The sequence below is a fragment of the Balaenoptera borealis genome (genome assembly GCF_965194805.1).
Source record: "Balaenoptera borealis genome assembly, chromosome: 16".
NCBI lineage: Eukaryota > Metazoa > Chordata > Mammalia > Artiodactyla > Balaenopteridae > Balaenoptera > Balaenoptera borealis.
This window is the reverse complement of record NC_138872.1, coordinates 59,396,081-59,409,439: the sequence shown is the minus strand read 5'-3', so window position 1 is coordinate 59,409,439 and position 13,359 is coordinate 59,396,081. Positions and strand designations below refer to the sequence as shown.

The following is a 13,359-nucleotide window of genomic DNA, read 5'->3' as shown; positions in this document are numbered from 1 at the left end:
TGCCACACCCAGGCCTGAAGCAACACTTGTGCAGGGCCTTCCTGGGCCCCAGCTTCCCAGTGAGATCAAAGACTCCTGCAAGGGGGTTTCCTGCCACCTGAGGACAAAGGTAAGGCAAGGGGAATTTTGGGCCTTGGCCTCACACTCAACCTACACATTCACCAGTTCCTGGGCAGATCAGGCCAAAAACGCTTCTGATTGCCAGGAACAAAACCAAACCCTAGTGCCCAAGGAAAAGAGTTCGTTCTGGAAGATTATCCACGCATTAACATCTACAAAATGGCAAAACTGTCATTAGCCAAGCGCTTACTGTGTACTAAACACCATGCCAGGTGGTGCCTCATGTGCAGAGTCTGTGACTCCTCAGAACAACCTTAAAATGTAAGTGCTTTTCTTTTCTTTTTTTTTTTTAACTTTTTATTTTATATTGGAATATAGTTGATTAACAATGTTATAGTTTCAGGTGTACAGCAAAGTGATTCAGTTATACATGTATCTATTCTTTTTTTTTTTTTTTACATCTTTATTGGAGTATAATTGCTTTACAATGGTGTGTTAGTTTGTGCTGTATAACAAAGTGAATCAGCTATACATATACATATATCCCCATATCTCCTCCCTCTTGTGTCTCCCTCCCACCCTCCCTATCCCACCCCTCTAGGTGGTCACAAAGCACAGAGCTGATCTCCCTGTGCTATGCAGCAGCTTCCCACTAGCCGTCCCATGTATCTATTCTTTTTCAAATTCTTTCCCCATTTAGGTTGTTACATAATATTGAGCAGAGTTCCCTGTGCTGTACAGTAGGTCCTTGTTGGTTATCCATTTTATTTTATTTTATTATTTATTTATTTTATTTATTTATTTTGGCTGCGTTGGGTCTTCGTTGCTGTGAGCAGGCTTTCTCTAGTTGCGGTGAGCGGGGGCTACTCTTCGTTGCGGTGCACGGGCTTCTCATTGCGGTGGCTTCTCTTGTTGCAGAGCACAGGCCCTAGGCGTGTGGGCTTCAGTAGTTGCAGCACACGGGCTCAGTAATTGCGGCACGCGGGCCCTAGAGTGCGCGGCCTTCAGTTGTTGTGGCGCACGGGCTCTAGGGCTCACAGGCTTCAATAGTTGTGGCGCGCAGGCTCAGTAGTTGTGGCTCACAGGCTTAAATATAGCAGTGTGTACATGTCAATCCCAAACTCCCTAACTATCCCTTCCCCCCACCCTTCCCCCCCCAGGTAATCATAAGTTCATTCTCTAAGTCGGTGAGTCTGTTTCTGTTTTGTAAGTTCATTTGTACCATTTCTTTTTAGATTCCGCTTATGAGCGATATCATACAATATTTCCCTTACTCTGACTTACTTCACTCAGTGTGACAATCTCTAGGTCTGCCCATGTTGCTACAAATGGCATTATTTCATTCTTTTTAATGGATGAGTGATATTCCATTGTATATATGTGCCACATCTTCTTTACTAAGTGCTTTTCTTAAGCCCATTTTATAGATGGGGAAACTGAGGCTTGGACAGGTGATGTGACCTGCCCAAAACCACACAGCTGGTAAGAGGTAGGGCCAGGGATTCCAATCCTCATCTGGAACAAAGCGTCCCTCTCCCATGTCTTTCAATAATCAGGACCCCAGATAAGGTGGGGTCTTACCCACTATCCTGGGTCATCACCAGGGTGAATTCCCTGGGGAAATTTTTTAAAGTATAGGTTCTATCAAAAAGACATATCTTGGGGACTTCCCTGGTGGTCCAGTGGTAAAGAATCTGCCTTCCAATGCAGGGGATGCAGGTTCGATCCCTGGTCGGGGAACTAAGATTCCCATATGCCGTGGGGCAACTAAGCCTGCGTGCCACAATACTGAGCTTGGGTGCCTCAACTAGAGAGCCCGCGTGCCGCAAACTACAGAGCTCATGCGCCCTGGAGCCCACATGCTGCAACTAAGACCTGACTCAGGCAAAAAATAAAGAAAGAAAAAGAAAAAAAATAAAGATATATCTTGAACTTTAGTTAACAAAATACACAGGGATAAGTGGGTGTATAGATGTCTGCAACTTGCTCTGAAGGTCAGCAAAATGTAAGATAGATTGAGGGGTGGACAGAGGGGAGGACAGGAGACTAGATACATGATATGGCGAGTAAATTTCATTGTAGAATCTAAGTGGTGGATGCAATGGGGGTCCACTGCACAATTCTTTCAATAATACAGTGATGGGGGATAATTCTAGGTTCCAGGGCCTCACCACAGCCTTCCTACATCAGAATCTCGGGGAGTGAGAACCTAGAATGATTCTGAGGCCCAGCCAACACCCAGCCCCCACCCAGTGACCAGCATGCTTCCTATTCCTTCATCACAGAATATCACCAGACGGTCTCAGGACCGTCTCTGGTCGCTTCTTGGTCTCTAGCACCCCTTTTTCATGACTCCACGCCAGAGCATGAGGTCCTCCTTTCCACAGGCCCCAGCCATAGAAGCCGCAGTGCAGGCTAGCTCTGGGCTGGGCTCAGAGGAGATCAGGAGGAAAAGGTGGAGTTTCATGCCTTAGTGCATGATGGCCGGTACTCCTGGGCCCTGTGAAGCAATGGTGATGTCTGCTCTCCACTGCACACTCAAGGTGGCCAGCTGCTTTCCAGCTTCCTGGAGGAGCCCCGAAGCACAACCCACATTTTGAAAGTAAGAACCATCCTTCCAGGCTAATAATAAAAGCAACTGCTTCTGCCACGACCACTACAGGCCAGGCATGGTGCCAGCTGCTATATCTAAATCAGCTCATTTCATCCACAAACCCCTGCCGGGGACCTACCTCCACCGGTAGGAGGAGGAAACTGAGGCTTTACAGAGGAGGAAACTGAGGCTCAAGAAGGCACTAAGCCTAAAGCAATCAAACCCATGTGGTACTGACAGGAGAGACATAGATCAAAGGAATGGAATTGAGGGTCCAGACATAAACTCATATACCTAGGACCAGCTGCTTTTTGACAAGGGTCGACCAGATCATTCAGTGAGGAAAAAATAGTCTGTTCAGTAAATGTGCTGGAACAACGTGCAAAAGATGGAAGTTAGACCCCTACCTCATACCATACACAACATGGATCAAAGACCTACATATAAGAGCTAAAACTATAAGACTCTTAGAAGAAAACATAGGGATAGATTTTCATGACCTTGGATATGGTGATAGATTCTTGGAAATGGTACCAAAAGCACAAGCAACAAAAGAAAAAAAACAAACTGGACTTCATCAAAATTAAAAATGTTTGCACATCAAAGTACATTATAAAGACACATCAAAGGACATTATAAAGAAAGAAAAGACAATCTACAGAATGGGAGAAAATATTTACAAATCGTATATCTGATGAAAGTCCAGTATCCAGAATATATTCAAGAACACTTGCAACTCAGTAACAAAAAGACAACTCGATTTAAAAATGGGCAAAGGGGGCTTCCCTGGTGGCGCGGTGGTTGAGAATCTGCCTGCCAATGCAGGGGACACGGGTTCGAGCCCTGGTCTGGGAAGATCCCACATGCCGCAGAGCGGCTAGGCCCGTGAGCCACAACTACTGAGCCTGCGCGTCTGGAGCCTGTGCTCCGCAATGGGAGAGGCCGCGACAGTGAGAGGCCCGCGCACCGCGATGAAGAGTGGCCCCCGCTCGCCGGAACTAGAGAAAGCCCTCGCACAGAAACGAAGACCCAACACACCCAAAATAAATAAATAAATAAATTTATTTAAAAAAAAAAAAATGGGCAAAGGACTTGAATTTTCTCCAAAGAAGATATACAAATGGCCAATAGGCACACGAATAGATGCTCAATGTCATTAGTCATCAGGGAAGTGTAAAAAAAGCACTAAGCTAGAATTTGAGCCTGGATCTGTCTGACTCCAGAGCCCTGAGCTTCCTGGGTCTGCTCTCTTACCGCCCCCCAACATGAGCTCACACCCTCTAAGGGCCTCTACGGGCCAGCCCAGGGAGCTGAAGCAGAGTCAGATCACCTGGCCACAGCGGCAGGGGGTGGGGCTGGCAATGGTGGGGCTGGGAGATGAGTTGGTCTTGGTGAAGTCTGAAAACCTGATTGCCAACATCCCTCAAACAAACAGTGCTGGTCTGTCTGGAGTTGCTGCTGGACACCAAAACAATGTCTGGGACATAGTAGTTGTTCAATACATATTTGTTGAATGAATGAATGCTGGTCCAGCTGGAACAGCCCCACAGGGGTGTCCTACCTGGGGAAAGAGGGCTGGGCCTTTGTACTCCACATAGGCCAGTCATTGGAGTGGTATGTATGACTTTGGGTCATTTCCAGAGAGGGATTCAGGTGGGTCCCATCAGCCAGCCACCAACTTTCTCAGCAGCCGAGGAGTGAGCGCCTCAGTCCAGAAGGTGGATCCAGGCACACACCACAGTCGCCACTGCAACGGGCAATTTGTCCTCTCCCTCCTGGCTGCTCAGTTCAGCTCAGCTACATTCAGTTCCCACTGACATGCATTCATTCATTCACCAGGCATATAATAGGCACTTACTATATGGCAGGCACTGTGCTGACCTCTGGAGTTATAAAGACCTAGAAGGCAGACCCAGCCCCTGCCACAAAGGAGCAACATTCAAGTGGGGGGACAGACACAGGAACAGACACCACAAGGTCACCTCTCTGCCTTCATCTCCTCTCTCTTTCTCTCCGTTTCCTTCACCCCAACCCCACTTGCCTCCCTGCTGTGCCTCAAATACGCCAGGCACCCTCCTGCCTCAGGACCTTTGCACATACTGAGTCTTTGAAATCCACAGTGTATTGACACTGACAGCCCATCTCAACTCACATTAGCCACAGTTCAAGTGCTCAGTCATCTCATGTGGCTAGTGGCTGCCGTGCTAGACAGTGCAGCTCTGAGTAGTAGAAGGCAGGGCGCTCTCAGCTGCTGGCCACAGGGCCCTGGGCATGACTTGACCCACGTTTTCCTTGACTTTTCAATAAATCACAGACCACTGAGAAGCAGATCTGCTCTGTCTCTGGCAGATCCATCAATGCCCTGAAGTCTATTTGCAACCCTGCCATGTTCCTGTCATTAATTCCTTCATTAAGAAAGTTAGCTTTTATTGACACTTACTGTGTGCCTGGCACTGTTACGAGCCTTTGCATACTTAACTCATTTAAGCCTCTTGATGACTGTATTTGGTAGACACAATCATTATGCCCATTTTATAGATAAAGAAATTGAGGTTCACCTCCTACATTGTTGGTGGGAATGTAAATTGGTGCAGCCACTATGGAAAACAATATGGGGGTTCCTCAAAAAACTAAAAACAGAGTTGCCATATGATCCAGCAATCCCACTCCTGGGCATATATCTGAATGAAACTATAATTCAAAAAGATACATGCACCCCTATGTTCAATGCAGTACTATTTACAATAGCCAAGACATGGAAGCAACCTAAATGTCCATCAACAGATGAATGGATAAAGAAGATGTTGTATATATATATATGTGTGTGTGTGTGTATATATATGTGTGTGTGTATATATATGTATATGTGTGTGTGTGTGTGTGTGTGTGTGTGTATATATATATATATATATATAATGGAATATTACTCAGCCATAAAAAATGAAATAATGCCATTTGTAGCAACAATGGATGGACCTACAGATTACCATACTAAGTGAAGTAAGAAAAAGACAAATACCATATGATATCATTTATATGTGGAATCTTAAAAAATGACACAAATGAACTTACCTCAGAAACAGAAACAGACTCATAGACATAGAGAACAGACTTGTGGTTGCCAAGGGGCAGGGGGGAGGGGTGGATTAGGAGTTGGGGACTAGCAGATGCAAACTATGATATAGGGAATGGATCAACAGCCAGGTCCTGCTGTACAGCACAGGGAACTGTATGCAATATCCTGTGATAAACCGAATAGAAAAGAATATTAAAAAGAATATTAAAAAGAATATATATATATATATATATATAAAACTGAATCACTTTGCTGTACACCAGAAACTAGCACACATTGTGAATTAACTATACTTCAAAAAAATAAATTAGGGGCTTCCCTGGTGGCGCAGTGGTTAAGAATCTGCCTGCCAATATAGGGGACATGGGTTCGAGTCCTGGTCCAGGAAGATCCCACATGCCGCGGACCAACTAAGCCCGTGCGCCACAACTACTGAGCTTGCACTCTAGAGCCCGCGTGCCACCACTACTGAAGCCAGCGCGCCTAGAGCCCGTGCTCCGCAACAAGAGAAGCCACCGCAATGAGAAGCCCGCGCACCGAAACGAAGAGTAGTCCCCGCTCTCCGCAACTAGAGAAAGCCCACGTGCAGCAACAAAGACCCAACGCAGCCAAAAATAAATAAATTAAATAAATAAATATATTTTTTTAAAAAAATTTTAAAAAAATAAATTGAGCTTCAGCGAGGTCAAGACGCATGCTCAAGTCACACAGTTCTATAAGAGGAAGAGCTATATGTGAAAACCTGGAAGGCTGGTTGCAGAGCCTGTGCTCACACCTGTTACACTGCTCTCACTCACTCATTCACTCATTTATCAAACACTGGGCCCTGGAATCAAGGTGGGGTTACACTGGGCTGGCACATCAGGAGCCCTGGGGCCAGGTCCTTCTCTGCCGCAGGCTGGCTGGGTGGCCTTGGGCAAGACTCCATCCCTCTCTGAGTTTCAGTTTCCCCTTCTGTGGATTTAAGGAGCTATGTCATCCTAACTCACAGCTCTCCTGCAGATAGGACCTCTGTCTGCAGCCAGACTTGAAAATGAATTCCCCAGGAATTCAACATCTGGCCCTAGAAGGGAAATCTTCTGGTCCCAAGGAAATCCTCACATCTCAGCTCTCATGCCAACATTGGCTGGTAACCCCCCCACTGAAGGTGAAAAGTTGGCCAAAAACATGGATGACCACACACCCCCAAAAGAGCTAGAACATTTACTCTATGCCTTATGTACGTCATTGCATTTCATCCTCACAATAACCTGATGAGGCAGCAGTGTTATTACGCCCATTTTACAGATGTGAGAGACTGAGGCCCCGTGTGGTTTAACTTACCCAGGGTCAAACGTAGAATAATCACACACACTCACCTTACAACCCAGCGTTCCCACTCCTGAGATTCTAGCCTAGAGAAATGAAAACTTAGGTTCACACAAAAACACGGATGTTTATGGCAGTCTATTCATGATTGCCCCAAACTGTAGACAACCCAGATATCATTCAACAGGTGAATGGGGAAGCAAGCTGCAGTACATCCACACCACAAAACACCACTCAGCCATAACCAGGAATGGACAACTAAGACACACAGCAACTTGGACGAATTCAAATCCATTACACTGGGCAAAGGAAGCCAGACTCAAAAGTTCACATACTGTAGGATTCCATTTATACGACGTTCTTGAATGGCTAAAACTATAGGGACAGAAAACAGATGAGTGGTTGCCAGGGGCTGGGGGAGGTGGAGGGGGCTGACTAGAAAGGGGCATGAGGGGGGAACTTTCGGGGTGCTAGAATTATTTTGTGTGCTGGCTGTGGTGGTAGTTACATCACACTGTGTCTACCTGTGTTAAAATTCAAAGAACTGTACACACACACATACACACCCAAAGCAGAATCCTAGCCCCAGGATAGGCAACTCCATGAAATTGACAGCAGGTTGCCTGTTGTCACTGGCTGTGGCCCAGCTGGAAAACACCATTTCTTCTTCAAGGGACTCAGCGTAGGAGACCCAGGAAAGTCCGGCATTATGCAAATTAATGCTTAAAAGTACTGAAGGAGTGGGGAGAGTGATTGCTAATGGGTACAGTGTCTCATTTTGGGCTGCTGAAAATGTTTTGGAACTAGATAAAGGTGATGGTTGTACACCATTGTGAATGTGCTAAATACCATTGAATTGTTCACTTTAAAATGGTTAATTTTATGCTATGCGAATTTCATCTTTATTTTTTAAGAAGTTTCAAACAAGAAAAAAGTATCTAGGGATAACTGTGCCCTAAATCTACCCCAAGGAAGCCAGGCCTCAGAGAGGAGAAGTAATTTACCCAAGGCCACACAGCCAGTAGGAGGCTGACCCTGAGTCAGTCTGCCTCCAAAGCTTGAGTCCTTTCCCTGGGCAGATGTGATAGAATGGGTTAAATATTACCCCCAAAAGGGAGTGGTTATTACCTAGAAGCTCTAGCTGACCTTTTCTCCTTTGTCAAGGACAACCTCTGATCAGTATATGTGTGGCTTCAAAGAACATATTTTTCAAACCAAAACCAGGGACACAAAGCCTAGTCCAGGTTTCCTTCCTCCCTGAATGGTGTGACCTGATTTACATGAAAAGTCTCCCAGGGCTGTAAACAAGAAACCTGGGCCAATATATTGTACTGTAAGGAACCCCTTTCCCAAAAGGATCACAATTCTGTGAAAGTAGAACTATTCTAGAAAATCAAGGCTGAGCACCACTGTGCACATTTGCACAGAAAAAAAACCTTCTGAGCAAGACAGGGAATGGGAATGCCTTATTCTGTGGGGTAGGAAGGGAAAGTAGGGGACATGTGATGTTAAAATGGCCCTCCAGGGGCAGCAGGTGCCTTTTTCTGCTGGGTTTCAGGCAGTCTTAGGCTGGGAGGCAAAGGGGTGGACATGACTGCCCGCAGAAGCCTCAAAGCAGTTTCTCCACACCGGAATGCCCCAAGTGCCAGAAAGAGTTGTTTCCCAACTGTCTTGAGACTGAGGTTTTCGAGGAGGGGTATGATCCTCATTACAGGGTCACTGAGGCAGACAGCAGAGTCAAACCTCAGCCTTGCAAAACAGCAACACTCTTGAGTGAACCCAGCTGGGAACAAAGGAAGTATGAGTCAACCCCAAAAGTTTCTTTTAAAAAGGCTGTATTAAGGTGCCACAGCCGCTGGGCTGGGAGACAGAGTTTGCATGAGCCTGGGGCTGGGGCTCTGGGGGCCAAGCCCTCAGCCATCCTCAGGGACCTGTGGGCAGAGAGCCAGCTGCAGAGAGCTGGCTGGACTGGGCAGTGCCAGTCCAGGAGCTCGCAGGACAGCCCTTCCTTCCAGGGAGCCCTTGGACGAGGGGAGAAGAACTCCGGCTGTGCGCAAGCATTACCTCTGAGCCACACCTCCCTGTCAGGGAGCTCTGATGAGGCCCCACTTTACAGACAGAAAGACTGAGTCTGATCTCTTTACTCATTTCTCCACTTCAGGTATGCACCTGGGACCTCCCTGGCGGTCCGGTGGTTAAGACTCTGAGCTTCCACTGCAGGGGGCATGGGTTCGATTCCTGGTCAGGGAACTAAGATCCCACATGCCGCCAGCCGCAGCCAAACAAAGACAAATGAACAAATAAAAAACAAGTATTCACCAAATGCCTGCTATATGCCAGGCAGAGGGATGCAGGAGTAAACAAAACAGACGAGGACTCTGAGTTTATGAAATTTATAGCTTCGTGAAGGGTGAGGAGATAGAGGCCGTGTATGTGTGTGGGTGATGTGTACGCAGGGGCCTGATCAGGCAGAGACTCACGTTTTGTTCTAAATGCAACAGGGATTCTCTGGAGGGTTGAGAGAGAGAGGGAAAGAGAGGTGTGCTCTGATTGCCATTGTTCGCAGATGCTGTCGGGGCAGAGGCGCAGGGAGATCAGCCAGGAGGCCTGCAGTAACTGGAGATGCCGAGGCTTGGGCAGGAGGTACGAGGAGATGAGGGGAAGTGGCTGGTTTCAGCCCAACCTCTGGTGGCCCGATAAGGGGTGACAAAGAGAGGAGTCAAGGATGATGGCCTGGTTTGGAGCTTGAGCAACTGGGTGACTGAGACAAGGACGATATGAGCAAGTCACCCAGCCAGGAACTAACTCTGCCCTTCCCCCTGTGACCCCCATCACCCGCTCCCCCCCCACACCCCGAAAAGCCTAGAGTGCTCACAGCGGCATTCAAGGACCGCTGTGCACCGACCTTCTGGCTTCTCCATCCTCATCCCCACCTCACGCTGCCCCACAAGGCGCTCTTCCCACTCTCTCCCCCGACACGCCACGCTCACGCTCGGTCCCACCCCCTCACCTTTGCTTTCTCCCTTCCTCCAGCCGCTTCCTCCTGCCTGAGGGCTCTCCCTCCTCCTGGGACTGAGTGGAAGCCCCACCCCCTTCTACGGAGGCCTCTGAAGGGCTACCTGGGGCAGCAGCTCTAAAGCCAGTCCCTACTTGATTAGAATTCCCGCTTCACCACCTCCCAGCAGGGGATCCTGAGCAAGTTCCTAAATGGGATTCAGTTTCTTCATCCGCAAAATGGGTTGAAAATAAAAGTACCCACCACATGTGGGTAGGTGCAGGATTAACAAAGGACCACTCACTCATCCGGCCACTCCAACATAACGCCGGTTAGCCAGTGTTTTATTTCCTGGTGGGACAGAAGTGGCGGGGGAAGCAACTGCTCTTTGATACGTCCGTGCTCAGGCCTCTGTGCTCACTCAGGGCAGCACGTATGGGTGTATGAAGAGGCTGGCGCCCACGAGGACTGTCCCATTCGTGGCTGAGTCTCCAAGGTCTCACCGATGGATGCATGAATGACTGCACGTTCCCCTGCACGGAGGACTTACTACCCCTCTTTTACAGGAGGGGAAACTGAAGCCCAGGGCCATATGGCTGGATATGCTGATAGTGGATTTCTTCACCAGTCATTCACTCTGGCCAGTTGGACCCGGGTGACCCCTGAGAAGGGGTCCCAAGATGCACCCACATTTCCTGAGGCAGCTGTTTCCTGGCCAGCCTAGGTAATGTGTGACTTTCCTCGGGCTCTTACAGTTGGCTTCATGCCACAGATGCCACAGCCGGCGAGCCTGCAGCTGGCAGTGGGGACAGATGTCCTGCCCTCATTTACATCCCCTCCACCCACTGCAGCCAGAGGAGTGAGAATAGGAAGCCACAAATCAGACCAAGCCGAGGTCTTGGTGCTCACCGCCGCTGCTGTACGATGTCTGCTGGAAACCAGACCAAGAGGTTTACAGGAATTGGGGCCTCTGAGCAGCACTGAATGCGAAAGCAAAACTCTCACACACACACACACACACAGGCACATACATGTGTATGCACATGCACATGTGCACACACACACACACCCCTCATACAGGTACATGCAGAGACGGTCATAGGCAGGCAAGTGCAAGGCACACACACTCCTGTCCCTACAAACCACCACCCATCCAAGTGGTCAGCTCTCACCAGCCCCACCCACCAGGAAGCCCCCTCCAGCAATCATTGCTGCTCAGAAGTGGGGGAGACCTGGGCTGGGGTCCTGGCTCTCTCTCTCTGCTGGCTTGGTGCCTTCCACAAAGGATTTACCCTCTCTGGACCTCAGTCTCCCTGGTTACTAAAGTTGAGATAATTATAATCATAACAAGAACCCTTGTCCTTGAGAGGGGTTGCATGGCCAGCCAAGCAGGCAGTAGGTGCTCAGTAAAAGCTCATTAAAGGAACAAGAACGACATTTGTGGCAGACGAGGGCTGGCCATGTTTACAAGAGGAGCCCTGTGAATGCTCCCAGTGACTGCAGGAGGCCAGAGGGCTCTCTTCTCACAGAAGAGGAAACTGAGGCCCTGAGGGTCGTGGTGTCTTGTCCAAGTCACCAAGGTCAGCAGAGGAGCCCAATCTACTGACCCCAGCCTCGCCTGTCTGCATGGGAGACAGGTCTAGGCACAAACCCACCGGGGCCCACCCAGTGCTGTCCCAGGGGAGGCTCCCCGGCCCGCCACACTCCCCGCAGGTCCTGAAGGGGTCCCTGGGCAGCTGGCGTCAGGGGCCAGTGAGCAGGGGACCTGGCAGCTGCACGGTGGAAGCTGAGGTGAGGATAGAGAGGCCCAGAGAGGGAAGGGGACTTGCCCAGGGTTACCCAGCATATCAGTTTCCTAGGGCTGCTGTAACAAATGAACTTGATGGCTTAAAACAATAGAAATTTATTCGCTCACAGTTCTGGAGGCCAGAAGTCTCAAATCAAGGTGGCTGCATGATTCCAGTCTCTGCCTCCATCTTCTTATGGCCCCCGCCCACCCCATTCCCCGCTCCCCACCCCCATGTCTGTGTGTCTCAAACCTCCCTCTGCCTTTCTCTTATAGGGATACCTGGTGATGGATTTAGGGCCCACCCTACATCCAGGAGGGTCTCATCTCCAGATCCTTAATTACATTTGCAAAGACCTTCCCTGCTTCCCAAATAAGGTCACATTCACAGGTTCTGGGGTTTAGGACACAGACCTATCTCTTTGGGGGACACTGTTTAACCCACTACACCCAGTAAGCCAGGGTTAGTACCAGGCAGAGCCCTCCCCACAGCCCAGCCCTGATCTGGGCTATCGTTACCAAGACCACAGGTGGGACAAGGGACAGATTCTGGAGCCTTCGAGCCTGGCTTGGAATCCTGACCTTACCTCTTACTTGCTGTGAGACCTCAGGCAAGTAACTTACCCTCTCTGTCCCTCCGTTTCTTCACCTGTAAAATGAGGATAAGCTAGTCCATTATCCTTCTCGTAATGGAAATTGAGTTGATAAACATAAAACCTCAGAGCAGTGCCTGCCTGGAACCTAGAGAGCTCTCAATAAATGTTTGATAACTAAATACATAAAACCGTGTCTGGCACACTGTGAATGCTCAGTAAATGCTAACTTTCATCTGAGGGCGCCTGGTAAAAAGGATTCCTTACCAATCATCTCCTGGTTCCCCTCCTTACTCCCCTGCCCCCTGGAGAGAGACAGAGAGGGTCACAATAGTCCTATTTGTCAGATGGGACCACTGAGCCCTGGTGGTAGGGGGGCAGCCCAAATCTGGCATCCTGGCCCCACTGAGGGTACCATGTGCTGGCTCCCAGACTAGGTCTGACCCCTGACAACATCTTCAAAACAAAAGGAGAAAAGCAGAACAAGTTAGCAGGTGTTTCCTAGAGTTAAAGCTAACCACAGGGACAGTACGACAAAGACTAGTGGTTCCCAGAGGGTGATCCCCGGGCCAGCGTCACCTGGGGACTTGTTAGGAATGCACGTTCTCACTGATGCCTGAAGTTGGGGACCACTGGCCTAGGGGTGCAAAGCACAGGTGGAGAGCTGGCCCCCGTGGGCTAGAGTCATGTATCTGCCACCTAAGAGCTCTGTGACCTCAGGCACATCCCTTCATGTCCCGCAGCATCCACTTCCCAGATGGAAACGACGTGTCTGGCTCCTGGGGCTGCACCTCAGTGAGTTCAGACCTGGCGCCGTGCAAGCGCTGATCACTGTAATTATTCCCTAGGACTAGCTTGCATTTGACATTATGAGCTTCCTTGTGTGCATGCGTGTGTGCACGTGTGTGTGTGTGTGTATGCACGTATGCACAGTGAACATTTTTCCTT

The 13,359-nt window shown here is 49.0% G+C and overlaps 1 long non-coding RNA gene across 1 annotated transcript; it reads right to left on the bottom strand.

Annotated features, from left to right (window-relative positions):
- Positions 1-499: 499 nt before the first annotated feature.
- Positions 500-11,718, bottom strand: LOC309613208. The gene is made up of 3 exons (XR_014235586.1): positions 10,048-11,718; positions 7,088-7,123; positions 500-1,146 (listed from the first exon to the last, which is right to left on the bottom strand). It is a non-coding gene; the product is annotated as an uncharacterized lncRNA (long non-coding RNA).
- Positions 11,719-13,359: the final 1,641 nt, after the last annotated feature.